We start from the raw sequence: 12,904 nt of genomic DNA on the forward strand, positions 1-12,904 counted from the left end.
ACGGGCGATGGCGCTGCGATCGTCTGCGAGGCGACGAAAGGGCTCCTTCATCGCTGGAGTGGTGATTGGAACGCACCGTCGGTGAGCTGCGGGAGAAGTTGGAGGTCGTCTCGGTCTGGCAAAGACGTTCAAATTCCGTGGACGTTGGCAGTTTTTGCTGGGCGGTTGGTATCGACAATGTTCACAATATACGGAGGACGGACCTCTCGCGTTTCGCCTCGCGGAGGATCCTCGGCAGCCGTAGTTCCTGGCATCGCTTCGAGATGTCGCTGGCGTGCCCGTCGCTCGCCCGCTCATGCGCGCCGATCGGTCCGCCCCGATGCGGCCTTGCCATGGGGCCCGCTGCCGCGTGACAGAGCGGGCGCGATCGCGAGCGGCCACTGCCGCTCTGCACGCGAGGCGCGGGACGGCGCGGCGCCAGCCGGGGATCGGGCCGATGCGGCGGCCGCCTGGGCCGTTCCGTCCACCGCAACCCCGTCCGTCCGTCTGCCGACCACGGTGCTGAGTCACGCACGACACGGCCGGGCCGACGGCGGCGGCGCTTCGGCAGTAGTCGCGATCATGTCCTCCGCCGGCGGAGGACATGATCGCTATGACCGGCCGGGGCCGGTCCGGGCGGTGGCCGCGGCCGCGGCTGGGAAAGATGGACTGCGTGGGACGATAGGTGCACCGCTCAGCGCCGGCGGCCGCCCGCCGGCCGGTGCCGGGCTCGATTCTCTCGTGGTCGCGTGTCGGCTGCTCGTTCATTGAGCAAGGCGTCTGAAGTAATGATGGTGGACAAGTAACTGAGTGACCCGATCGTTCGATGTTTATAGCCGTCGGCCGACCGGTTCACCTCGCCTCACCTCACTTCGCATCACATCACATCACATCACATCACCTTACCTTACCTAACCTTACCTTACCTTACCTTGCGCTGCCTTGCCTCACCTCACCCATCTCACCTCACCCCACCCCACCTCACCTCATCTCGCCTCGCCTCGCCTCACCTCATCTTATCTCACCTTACCTCACCTTACCTCACCTCACCTCACCTCACCTCACCTCACCTCACCTCACCTCACCTCACCTCACCTCACCTCACCACTCACCGCCGGCCTGGCCCGGATCAGCCGTCCGTCAGTGGAGACAGGCCAATCATACGGCGAAAACGGACCGGCCCGCCTCACGCGCTTCAGCCGCCTTCCGTGATGTCTTCACCGATTCGCCCCGGCCGCCGCCGCCGCCGCCGCCAGCGTCTCGTTACCTGGCGAGTGCCCCGGAGGCGGCGGCGGCGTACGTGGCGGCTGGCGCGGCAGGCGGTCGGCCGTCGCCGCCCGGGTGCCCCGCCGGCAGGGGTGAAAGGGTCGCGGACCGGCCGCTGCCTCCCGGAGCGCTGCCGCTGCTGCCGGGAGCGCCGCCGGGTGCGTGTCGTGACGTCCGGCGGCCGGGGAGATTGTGTCTGTCGTGCGCGCGCGCGCGGCCGGGCGGCGCGCGCCGAGCCGGACCGCTCTCTCGGCCGCGTGAGACGCGTGCGCGCCGAGGGGCCGGCCGTCGCCGCTGGAGTGTACACGCCGGGTCACGTGCCGCGCACGCCTGCTGCGAGGTGGCCGGCCACCGTGGTCGGCGGCGGCGCCGTTCCGGAGCGCTCACCCCGGCGCCGCCGGTGTTTCAGCCGGGGCAGACTGGTACCGGCGACGGTTTCGTGCCGTTGCTTCGTGTTGGAGGCGAGAGGTAGTGATTATGGGCGATGGCTCGTCTTCGTGGCCCTAGCTTCTGAGGATTCATTCATCGCGATCGCGTCTGAAAGGTAGCGGTATCAAAACAGGGCGCAACACAGCGCGAGTTCGGCGGAGGTCGGTCGGTTGGTCCGCACGCCGACCGCGCCTGTGCAGCGCGAGGTCCGACGGAGCGGCGGCTTGAAGACCGGCCGGCACCTGCGCGACGAGCAGCCGCGTGTGGGCCGCGGCGTCCGACAGAGTGTGGGCCGGCCGGCCTGACCTGGCGCCGGCGTGACTGGGGCGGCCCCGCTGCCGGCGCGTGACGCCGTGTGACGCCCTGCACGCCGCCTGCACGAGGGCATCAGCTGGAGGTCACGCCCCGAATGCGCTGCCATTTGTCGCACGCAGCCGCCCGCGAAGAGCGTTTAGCGTGTCACTGTCGTAATGGCGCCGGCTGCTGCTCGGGTGCCGTGTTGCAATGATGCTGATTTGGCTGTATGACGGCTGGTGGACTGGGGAGAAGGCGACCAGCTTCTGGAGTTTTACAAGACGAGAGGGAGATATCTCGCTCCCGTGAAACTGCCACGCGAACCGCAAATGAAAAAGCTGCAAAGGCACTAACCGTTTGTTGCAACTTTCCTCGGTCACAATCTTGAAATGACTTGCGAGGCTGCACAGTTAGCACACGGGCGGTGTCACCCGCGCTAACGAACCGAAGCACGACCGACGGCGGCACTGGCGTTTCTCTGTCGTGCTCGCGGTCGCAACCCCCGCCCCCGCCCGGCCGTTGGGCTGCCCAGCTGTTGTGTGCGGCCGAGCAGCGGCGCTCGTTAACACCGGGCGAGCGCTCTGTCGCCGAGTGTTTCTTTAAGAGAGATTGGCCGCAGGTCGGCCGCCGTGCCGATTTCGCCGCGGTCACGCGCGGAATTAATCGGCGCCGGTTGGCTAATGGGCGCACGATCGGGGCCGGGCTGTGTGCGGGCTCTGGGTCTGCGCCCGTGTGTGTGATGGATCAACAGAGCGGGCGGCTGCAGACCCGATACGCGGCATCCATCACCGCTGAGTGATGGCCGGGACGTTCGGTCTGGTTCGGCTGAGGGCCGACGGTGACGTCCTCTACGTTGTCGAATTGCGTCATGGGGTGGCTGCGCGCTGATTCGACGGCGTTTTTGCTCGGCTGACGAAACCGAACGGGATACGTGGCCTTCTCAGTAGCGCAAAGGATTGTAGAAGCGTGAACTACTCCCGAATCCGTGAAAGGACAGGCGCCGTTTTTGTAGGTGTTACAGTCCATGGACACATTGTGTAGAGCTGCCGTCGGCGATGGGAGAGCGTGCGGGCAGCGGCGGCAAACGTCACCTTCACGGTGCTGTCCGACGACCAAACCCAGCCGTCGGGGAGGCTCCCCAGCCCCTGTGTAGCCCTTCTCCTCTCGGTTATCCCGAGTGAAAGCCGTCTGCCGGCGCTCGGGCACGCTGTTCGTCTTCGGGCCCGGCCTGAGCGGCGCCGTGCCGCGGCGTGCCGACGCTCGTGCCGGGACACGGGCGTCTGTTTACCCGATCGCGCTCATTACGGCGCCGGCGTGGCCGATCACGGTGTTTGAGTGTCATTAGAGGCGGCGCGCGCTCACAGAGGGCCGTGTCGGGCGGCCGGCGCGGCTCCGCTTCGCCGGCGACCCGGTCATTATCGGCCGCTGGCCGGTTAGGCAGCGGGCCGCCGGCCGCGGACGCAAACACCGCCGGATGCGCCGGGCAGCCGGGCTGACAGCGGTGCGGGTCGCGGCCATTGTTCGAATCGGGACCGCGCGCAACAGTCGACCTTGTTCGACCCGGGACCGTGCAGACCGGCGCGGGCGGGTGTCACGCGCCCGCGCCGTTGCGGACGCTGGGCGGACGCTCTGTGTCTGTGTCGCCGCTCCGGCCGGCGGGGTCTGGCGCCGCGGCCCAAGCCAGGGGTGGCTCTGGCCGCTGGCCGCGGGTTGGAGCGGGCCCGGCCCGCACCAGCCCGCGATCCCGTCCGGGCAGCGCGTTATCCTCTTGAGCTGCTGACCGGAAAAACCGCGTCGTTGTGCCGCGTGGAGGGACGCCAGGCATGATGTTATGCACGTGCGGTGGCTCAAAACACGAGCGCGGCGTGAAATAGAGCGTGATGCTGCCACGAACAATCTCCTAACCCACATCTGAAATGGCTCAACCTCAGCGTGAAGTGGACGAGAAGACAGACGATCAATTTGCAAAGCAGTTATCAAAGGCTTCAGCGTCCATGGAGGTCAGGCATTGTCACGCAACTCGGCCACGCATGACGCGACAGATTTTCACGCGGCCATATCTGGCTACGTGCGACCTTGTGTCGGCACCTCCAGTGGCAGCGCGCGCGCGCGTGTGTGTATGTATGTATGTATGTTTCCGACCAATTACCGCGCCACTCCCCATAAGGCGTAACGACAATTCGATGACCGTGGCCGTGCCCGCCTGCTTCCCCGCCCTGTGTTGTGCTGCCCCGGACCGCTGAAGCCAGCCGCGGCAGACGGAGAAGGGCAGGCCGGACGGCCGCGCCCCGACCTGGCCCTGGGCGATGGCCGACGGTCGTGACCTCTCCTGCCGCCGGAGGGGCCAGGGTCGGTGGCAGACGGTCCGGACAGCGTGGACCGAGTGGCTCGGATCCGTCGCATTCTTGGAGAGCTTCTCAGCCGTGCCTTTGCGCGCGTCTGAACTGAAGTCACGGCTTTTGGTAGTGTTGCCCTGAATACCCGCCGTGTCGACCCCGGAGAATGCGGCGGGTTCGGCTTCATGGGGTCGGCGAAGTATTTTTGTGATTCCAGTTGGATTCATGACCTCCGATTGTCCTTTAATGGTATACATTTGGTTATATCGAGCCGATGTGAAGCATGCTGATGTACTGGACGCTTCGTCCTGGCTAGCCGAGGTATCGCTTTAACGATGCGGTACGAAATGCGGGGGCCATCCAAAGGTATCGCGCGTTTCCGCTCCGACAGACTGTTTCTATCATCGGCCTTCGTGCTGTCGGAAAAGGCGTTCGATGAGCTGTAATAGTGACTAATGACTTTACTGGTGCCGGCCGGCCACACGGCCAAGTGACAAACTCGCGGCCACAGTGCGGGCCGCCGGCACCGGACCGGTGAGGTCGGATGCACCGGACCACATGCAAGGTCCCGGCACGCTGCAAGCCACGTGTCGATTCCTCCGGTACCGATTTTGAGAGCTCGCCTTTATTCAGTTGGAGACGACTTTCGTCAGTTTGATTTTAATGGTGCGACCTTGGCAACCCTTCGCGCCGTCCGTCTGTTTGAAAGTGGAGATTTATGGACCGCTTCGTGGCAGTTAAAGCACGAAAATCACTGCGCGGGTCCTTATGCAGATCGGCTTAACCGCGGTTTCACTTTTCTTTCGCGGTGCCAGATGTTTATCGTGGCGATAAATGGCGGGTTTGAAGGGCTTCTGCGCCCCGCGCAGCGCCGCGCCGCGCGCGCGCCTCGTGTTGGTCTTTGACAAACGGTCGTCGGCGCGCTGAGGGGGTCTCCTCATGCGCTCCCTCTCGACTGCACACACACACGCGCGCGCGGGCGGGCGCCGGCTCGCTGGCAGCATGGCGCCCCGTGTCTGAGGTCGGCTGTTGACGCGCGTGTGCCGCCGAGGACCGCGGTCTGCGGTGGGACGGCCAGCCGCGGCGGGCGCGCCTGACCTCGGCTGGAGTGGACCGCGCGCGCGCCAGGACAAACAGAGTAGCCACTCGGCCGGCGGCCGGCCGCCGTCGGTCCTCTGCGCGGCGGATCGACAGCGGCCGAGAGCGGTGCCGCTGCTGCCCGGGAGTCGGCGCACCTCCAGACCACCAGTCGGCTGGATGGCGCTGCTCCGCTCCGCTCTGTTATGCTGTTCTCCTGTGCTCTGATCTGCGCTGCGCTGCTCTGTTCTGTTCTGTTCTGCCCAGCCCTGATCTGCTCTGCTCTGCTCTGTTCTGTTCTGTTCTGTTCTGTTTTGTTCTATTCTGTTCTATTCTACTCTGGCCTACCCTCCCCCGCTCTGCGCTACACCGTTCTGTTCTGTTCTCTGCTCTACCCTCCTCCTTTCTGCGCCGTTCTGTTCTGCTCTGTTCTGTTCTGTTCTTTTATACTGTGCTCTACCCTCCTCCGCTCTCTGCTGCTCTGTTCTGTTCTGTTCCGTTTTTCCGTGTGATGCCGGCTGCATTGCCGTGCCCGGCTGGCAGGCCGCCCGTCCGTGACGGCACCGCCGTGTCCCCGGCATGATTCGCACCCGGGTCCGGAAGCCGTTTGCTCTGCCGCCGCGTGCCGCACTCGCCCCGGCAGCGGTCAGTGTGACCGGCACGTTCTCACGGACCCGTCACTGGCGTGGCGGCTGGTTCGGCGCCTCGACGGGCGGAGGTGCCGGCCGTCGGCCCGCTCGCCTCGGCGTCGCGGTCGGCGCGTCATCAGCGCGGCGTCGCCGGACGACGTGCTCATCTGAGGAGCCGTCCGCGCGGCCCCGGCGCGTCGGAGGGCGTCGTCGTTTGCTCGGAGGGCTGCGGCCGCCGGTGGGGTGCTGAGAACTGGCGCGGTGGGCTCGCCGGCGGTCCGCCGGCCCACGCGCTGGTCGCGCGCGCCGCTCTCGAGCTGGCTGTTCACACACCGGCCGGCTCGTCTCGGCCGTCGGGCCGGACAGCACAGCGCCTTACGTCATCGCCGGGCCGATATCAAACACGCACCCTTCGCCGGTGCGGCCGGTCACGTCCGGACCCGGCCGGCTGCGCTGTCGCCGAGCGGTCCCCGGGGGTGGCGCGGCCGCCCTCCTTACCCTCCCTCCACGGCAACGGGTGGAAGCCGCGTGGTCGGGGAAGGGAGGGAAGGCGCGTGCCGCTCCGTAGTCAGCGCAGAGCCGCGCACACTGCTCCCTCATCGGGGAGTCGGCGGCCCCGGGAAAGGGCGTGTGCTTTCACACGCCCTTTCACAAAGTCACGTGTGCTTTCTCTGGGTCATATAGCTATGTGCTGGGGAGATGTGACGCGTGGCGTTACTGCACCGAGGATTCGGCCGCGGCCCGGGGGCGGGGAGGCGCGAACTGTCCCCAGCACGGGAATCCCGACGGGACCGCCGGCTGCCAGCCTCCGTCCGCCCCGCCTAATGAAGTCATGGCGGCCGGCGGAAAGCACACGTCATCTGCATACGGCGGCCGGAAGGCGGCCTCCCGCTCGGCGGCGGTCCGGCCGCCTAATGCCGGCAGCCGGTGCGCCGGCACGGCCTCCGAGGCGCCGCCGCCGCCGGAAGGCCGCCGTCACCTCCCGCGGCCCTGCGACGGACGCTGGGCGGCGCGCCAGGCGTGAAGGCTGGCATCTGTCGGCGCTGTCGCGAGCGGGTCCGGGGAGAATGGTCCGCAGCTTCGGCTGTTCGTAAACTGTTGTGTAGCTAACACGGTATCATTTACGCGTGTTTTTAGCGTACGCCATGCACTGAAGCCGGAAAAGGAAAGGTTATGCCTTTTGTCGCATCATTGCCACCTCACGAGGTTAATTTGTGTTGCACGGAGACCAATCTCACAGCTGGAGTCGTCCAGATTGTGCGCTAGCTAACGCTGGGCGGCTCCCCGCGCGAGTCACAGCTCTGTGTCCGGTCATGCCGCAGCTGAGGCCGACCGATGCCAGCAGTGCCGTTCCAGGCGATCGCGGGTGGGCTTTGTTCGCCGCCGGGCATTCGTTCGGCGGCAGATTGCCTCAGTAGCCTTGGGCCGGACGGGGCTCGGACGCGCGCGCGACGCCGCCGAATTGCGAAGGAGTGGGCAGGCCGGCGCGTCGGCGGAGCGATCGGCACCCGGCCGACATTCTCCGCGGCTCTCGGCCAGGTGTGGTCTGTACTTTCTCTGGCGCGTGCGCCGCGTGCCGGCCGTGCAAGTTCGGCCGTTAATTAACAGCTCTCGATCGGCATCGAAGTGTCGGCGGTAATTGCGGCGGCGGCCACCAGTTGCGCTGCCGTGGCAAGAGCCGGCCGGCGTTAATGTCAAGCGGAGAGAGCGCCGTCGCCGAGATAGCATCTATGTGGTAGCTGACCGAACCGGTCGCCCGCCACCCGGGCCCAATTTCCGTCGCCCTCAAATTAATTTAACAGCATTGTGCGGCTCGGGACGGAGCGGTCACTCGGTCGGCGTTGCCAGCAGCATTAACTTGACGTCAGTATTGTGCCGCGCTGGACGGAGGTCACCCAGCCGGCGCTGTCAGAAAGGTGCTCGTGCACTGCGCACTCGCCGGACGTCGTCAGCAAGGTGTCCCGAATGCCGCCGAGTCCGTTTGCAGTGACCTTAGGTCGTCAGTCTTTGGTTATGCTTATTGTTGTGGCTCAAACCGCTGAATAATAATGGATAGATTGTTCTCAGTGTACCGGAAAAGCTGGAAATTCGGCCCGTTCGGCCGTGCAGACGTGGCGCCGGATGTGGGGCATCGCAGTGTCCGCGCCCCTGTCTTGCCTCGTCGGTGCTGGCCGACATTTGTGGCCGGCTGCACCGCTGCGGTGGGAGTGGGCGGGTGCGGCCGTGTTGCCCGGCTCCGTTTCTGCCGCCGTCCGCCGTCTCCGCGCGCTGTTCCGGGCCGGCCAGATCTGGTGCAGGTGCAGGACACCGATGTGGGTCTAGGTCACGGCTGGGCAGGAACGGAACGTGCCGACTGCGGCGGCAGCTGGAGGGCGGCCGCCCGGGTCCGGGGTCGGATACTCCGCGTCGGGCACCGGCAGCGGACGGCGTCGTTCTCGGACGCCTCCTTCATTCGGGAAGCTGGTCCCCGATTGCGGTATTTGGGTCATTCTCGTCCGAGGTTGTGCTGCTGTCCAGGCGCCGCGGCGGGCGGAGACGTCTCGGCTCCGTTTGATGCGCCGGCGGCGCGGGCTTTTGAGTGGATCTTTACACGTGTTGAGCATCGATTAGCAATCGAATGGGCTTGTCAGAAGTGTGGCGGGCGGTCGTCTCCCAGGCGGCCACATTCCTCGACGGTCGCTGGGGCCCGCTGTGACTGGGTCACTCCGCATTGTTGGCAAAACGCTGGTGCCGCAGGCCGCGTGCGCGCGTGTATGGCCACCGCCGTCTGCCAGCGCCGGCCTGTTTGACAGCCTTGGCACCTTTGTGTGAGGCGGCTGTGTAGATGGCGTATCTGGCGACGGAGGGCAGGCAGCCAGGCCCGCTGTCACAGTGGCGGTCGACCTCAGGCTCCTGTGGCGTCCGTGAGTTGACGGTCGCCCGGTGGCGGCGGATTGAGATTTGGAGACCGGCCGCTCCTTTGGCGGCGACCGGCCCCGCTCCGCCACTCCTTCCGGCGGAGGAACCCGCGCCTCTCACGCTCTCTCTCCGTGCCCCGTCTCCCGCGTGTCAAAGCAGCAGCGAGCCGCTGGCGGCGGACGATCGCGGCCGGGCCGGTCCCGGTCAGGAGCGATAAGCGTCCCGATGCGTCACTGGAAGTGAGCCGTCCGCCTCCCTCGGCGAGCAATCGCCCGGACAAATGGTCGGCGTCGGCGGCAGCGGGCCGGCGGTACGTCAGCCGGGCCCGGCGCCGTTCCCACGCTCGCCAGCGGGGCGCGTGCCGCCGCGTCCGCTGTCCGGCGGCGAGCGACGGCGACGTCGACGAAAGTGACGCGTGGTGAGCGGGCGGGAAAGTGACGGATGTTGGCGGCGGTGGACGGTGGAGTGGCCGGCCGGTGACAGCGCGCCTGACACGGCGGCTCCGCTGCCTGTGGACGGCGAGGGCGGCTAATAAGGCGCGCTCCGTTTTCTAGCCACGTGCGCCGGCCGCGTACTTGTGTAATCATGGTGCGCCGATAAATCATCGGCGATCGCCGGCCGCCAATTAATATTCGCGTCGACTCATCTGGGTTGTTGTGACGGCCGTGCCGGCGCCCAGAGAACGCCCGGCAAGAGCTGCGCCCCAGTTCACGTGCGCTCGCTATCGAGCCTATCTGTCCCTGATGAAACCCGCGCGCCGCGCGCAGGTGGTTGGTATTCGCCGCCCGCGACGTTCGGCCATCTGTATGCGGCCGCCCACCCGTGTTGGGGGACTTTTTGCCGGCGTCGCTCGCCCCCTGGCAGCTCTTGATTGCGGCGTGGGTCGCCAAGCCCGCCGGGGACAGGGGGTGGACACCTGTCCACGCGCGCCATCCACCGGCGGCCCTGACCCGGAGAGGGGAGGTGGCGCCGGGCGGATGCGAGACGTCCACGGCGCCCCAAAGCCCGCCGGCGCGGCTGAGGCGGGCGCCGAGAGGATCCCCGGAATCGGAGGAGCCCCGCGCTGTCAGGCTCGTGCTAACGGTGCTGCCAGCGCGGGCGGTGTGTTCGTTGCTCGTGATGGCGGTGGGACATGCAATCCCGGGGCATCGCTCGCGGGGCGTCCGGTCTGGGCGTGATCCGGCGCCTGTGAGAGGTCGACTGCAATTGGCGGGCGAAGTCTGCGATGCAAGGCGGGGCGTAGGTAAACTTACCGATGCGCCACTTTCGTCACCTCTGTCAGCACTGCTTCTCGCGGCTGCCGCTGTGGGTTTCTGTAAGTAATCAAGCTTTTGACTGATGATGATGGAGCCATGAGCCAGTTCTGGCCATTCGTAGCTCTCGGCCACTCGACAGTGCCGTCACGCTCAAGCCAGCTGCGGCTGCGGCATCTTCGATCCACTGAAGCTTAGCTTGTGTGGATCCACAGTGGCCTTAGCTTGTCCCGTTTCCCCACGACATGTCCTGTTCATCAGTGCATCACAGCGGGTTTCGATGAGCGGCGCCGGCGATGCGTTACGTCTTTCCGGCCAGTGTCAAGGCCGCCGGCCACTGACAAACGAGCCGCCCCGCCCGCCGCGCGCCGCCGATGGTGATTGATGCGTCGGCCCACCTCCATCCCGGCGCCGGGGCGGCGGCGGTGACGGGCCCGCCGTGCGCCGTCATCGGCCCGGTTTCGCCCCGCGAGCGGCGGCATTAGGCCGCCGCGGCCGGCCCGCCCTGTCCGACGCCGCGGGTGGCCGCCGCGGCGCCTGCAGAGGCTCCTCAGGCGCGGCCGCGTCGCGCGCCGCCGCCGCCCGTGGGAGCAGCCGCTGGCGACTGCAGCGCGGCAGCGGCCGGGAACAGCGGTGCTATGCTCTGTTGTGCATCGCAGTCGCCGGCGACAGCGGTCGGGCTGCGCCCCAGATCGGACGTCGTTTTGCCGGACCGCTGCGCCGCAGAGCGCCGTGTCAGGGTCACGACGCACCGTGCCGCGGCTGCCCCGCCTCTCCGCCGGTCATGGGCTCTCACAGTCTCGGTGCTGTCGGTCCGTCGCCTTTGAGTGCTGGCCTTTAAGCGCCTGCCGCCGTAAGTGCCGGTCCGACGGGAGCAGCGCTCTGGCGCGGCGGTGCCCGTCCTCTGATGACGGCAGCGGACAGGCGCTGCTGCGGCGGCGGGTGCGGCGTGACGCGCGGAATGCGCCGCGGCGCCGGCCGTGCCCCGCCGACTGCGGTGCCGGGCGGACTGCTTGTTTACAGGAGCAGCACGCAGCTCGCAGCGGGGTGCGGCGGCGCCGGGCCGCGCCGGCTGCGAGCGGGCTCGACTGTGACGGCTCCGTCATTGGGGAGGGGTGCTTCGGAGATCGGGGTAGCCGTGCAGGGTGTGTCTGGCGCGTTGTGGCACCGGGAACGGAAGCGGGAAACTGTGACGGGTCGTGAGCGGCTCTGGTGCGGAGATCGGCAGATTACGCTCGGCCGCTGCAGCGAAGCCGGCGATTTTCTAGGCGCCACGGCGATCGTGGGAACTCTGGAAGGCACATTTGGCGATGAGGTTAGGACAAACTGGTGTCAAATCCGGCAGGTGAAATTCATCCAATTTGTGGGCATTGTTGAGATCGTCAACACCGGCGGCGATGGTTGGAGGGCCTCCCGGTTTCCAGCGGTGCTGGCCGGCAGCCCCATCAGGCTTGTCCCTGTCCGTTCGCGTCACCCCGGAGGTACCCTCAGAGCTTCGTCACGTCAGCATCGCCGGTACGCCGCAGCGCCGCTCCGCTGCTCCGTCGGTGGCCTCCAGCGGCGGTAATCTCTCGGCCGGCGCCCTCGACCGACGGCGCTGCCGGCAGCCTCCGCGCGCGTCCGATCTGGACGCAAATGCGCTTGTTTGCGCGGCGGCGACGGCGGGGTGCCGTCAATCTCGGCTGCGATCACGGACGTCGGCCTGCCTCCCGGCCGGTCACCCCTCGCCGGAGCGGCCGGGCGCGGGACCTCCGGGTGCCGGAGTCGGCAGCATCCCCTGATTGCGGCTGGTTTGTCGATGGGTCGGTAATGGGCGCTGAACGGCGATTCCTGCGGCGGGCGGCTTTGATTAGGCTGCGGCTGCGTAATTGGCCGCCGTCGGGCTGTTCGGTGGCAGTGAAAGTGGGCACCGATCAGGTCTACTACAGCCGGTGTATGGTTGGTGCGGCCGCCGCCCGCCGGCCGCCGAGCGGCGCTAGCGTCGCCGATGGCCGGACGGTGGAGCTGCTGGAGCTCAGTAGGCGCGCGGCTCCTCTGGCGGACAGATGTGTGTCTGTGTGTCCGTGAGGAGGCCAGCTAGGAGAACTGCTGTCGGAGGCGCAGTGCGGTGACCGGAGCATGCTGTACACGGTGCATGGGGCGGTCCGGGACCAGAGAGTGTGGCCGCCGCCGCCGTCGCCGCCGCTGTCGGACAGCTCCAGCGACGAGGACGAGGACCAGTGTCCGGATAGCGGCGCCGTGCTGCAGATTACGTTCAATGAGCCGCGCTATGTACGCCCGCCGGCCGGCAGTCGGACGGCGGCGGCGGCAGCAGCGGTGGCTCCTTCGCCAGCCGGCCGGCTGCAGGCCATGGTGCGGCGACTGCAGGGCAAGGCGCTTGACTACCACCAGCAGTTTGTGAGCACGCTGATGGCGCGTCGCAGCCGCGGCAAGGACTGCGCCTCGGCGCGTGCCCGACTGCAGCAGAAGCGCGCCGCCGAGCCGCCGCCACCGCAGCGGCCGCCGCGCCGCGCGGCAGGCTCGGGTCACGTGGCGGCCCTGGTGAGCCTGTACGACGGCGCCGACAGCCGGCCGTCTCGCGCTGAGCAGCGCCGAACGTCGGACGAGCACAGCCGCCGCGACAGCGGCTACAGCAGCCTGGCCGGCAGCCAGCGGCAGCACTCGAGCCCATACAGGCGCGACGCCAGCCGCGCCAAGATCACGCCGTCGCGGCTGGCCAGCGGGCGGCGGCAGCGGCGCGCGC

At 67.5% G+C, this 12,904-nt stretch overlaps 1 protein-coding gene across 1 annotated transcript in view; it reads left to right on the plus strand.

Annotated features, from left to right (window-relative positions):
* Positions 1 to 12,904, plus strand: part of LOC119095112 (serine/threonine-protein kinase N2) — a 129,428-nt gene that overhangs the window by 90,228 nt on the left and 26,296 nt on the right. The gene's annotated exons all lie outside the window — the stretch shown is intronic.

This window comes from Pollicipes pollicipes, unplaced genomic scaffold (assembly GCF_011947565.3).
Source record: "Pollicipes pollicipes isolate AB1234 unplaced genomic scaffold, Ppol_2.1 Scaffold_4219;HRSCAF=4965_pilon_pilon_pilon, whole genome shotgun sequence".
Lineage (NCBI taxonomy): Eukaryota > Metazoa > Arthropoda > Thecostraca > Pollicipedomorpha > Pollicipedidae > Pollicipes > Pollicipes pollicipes.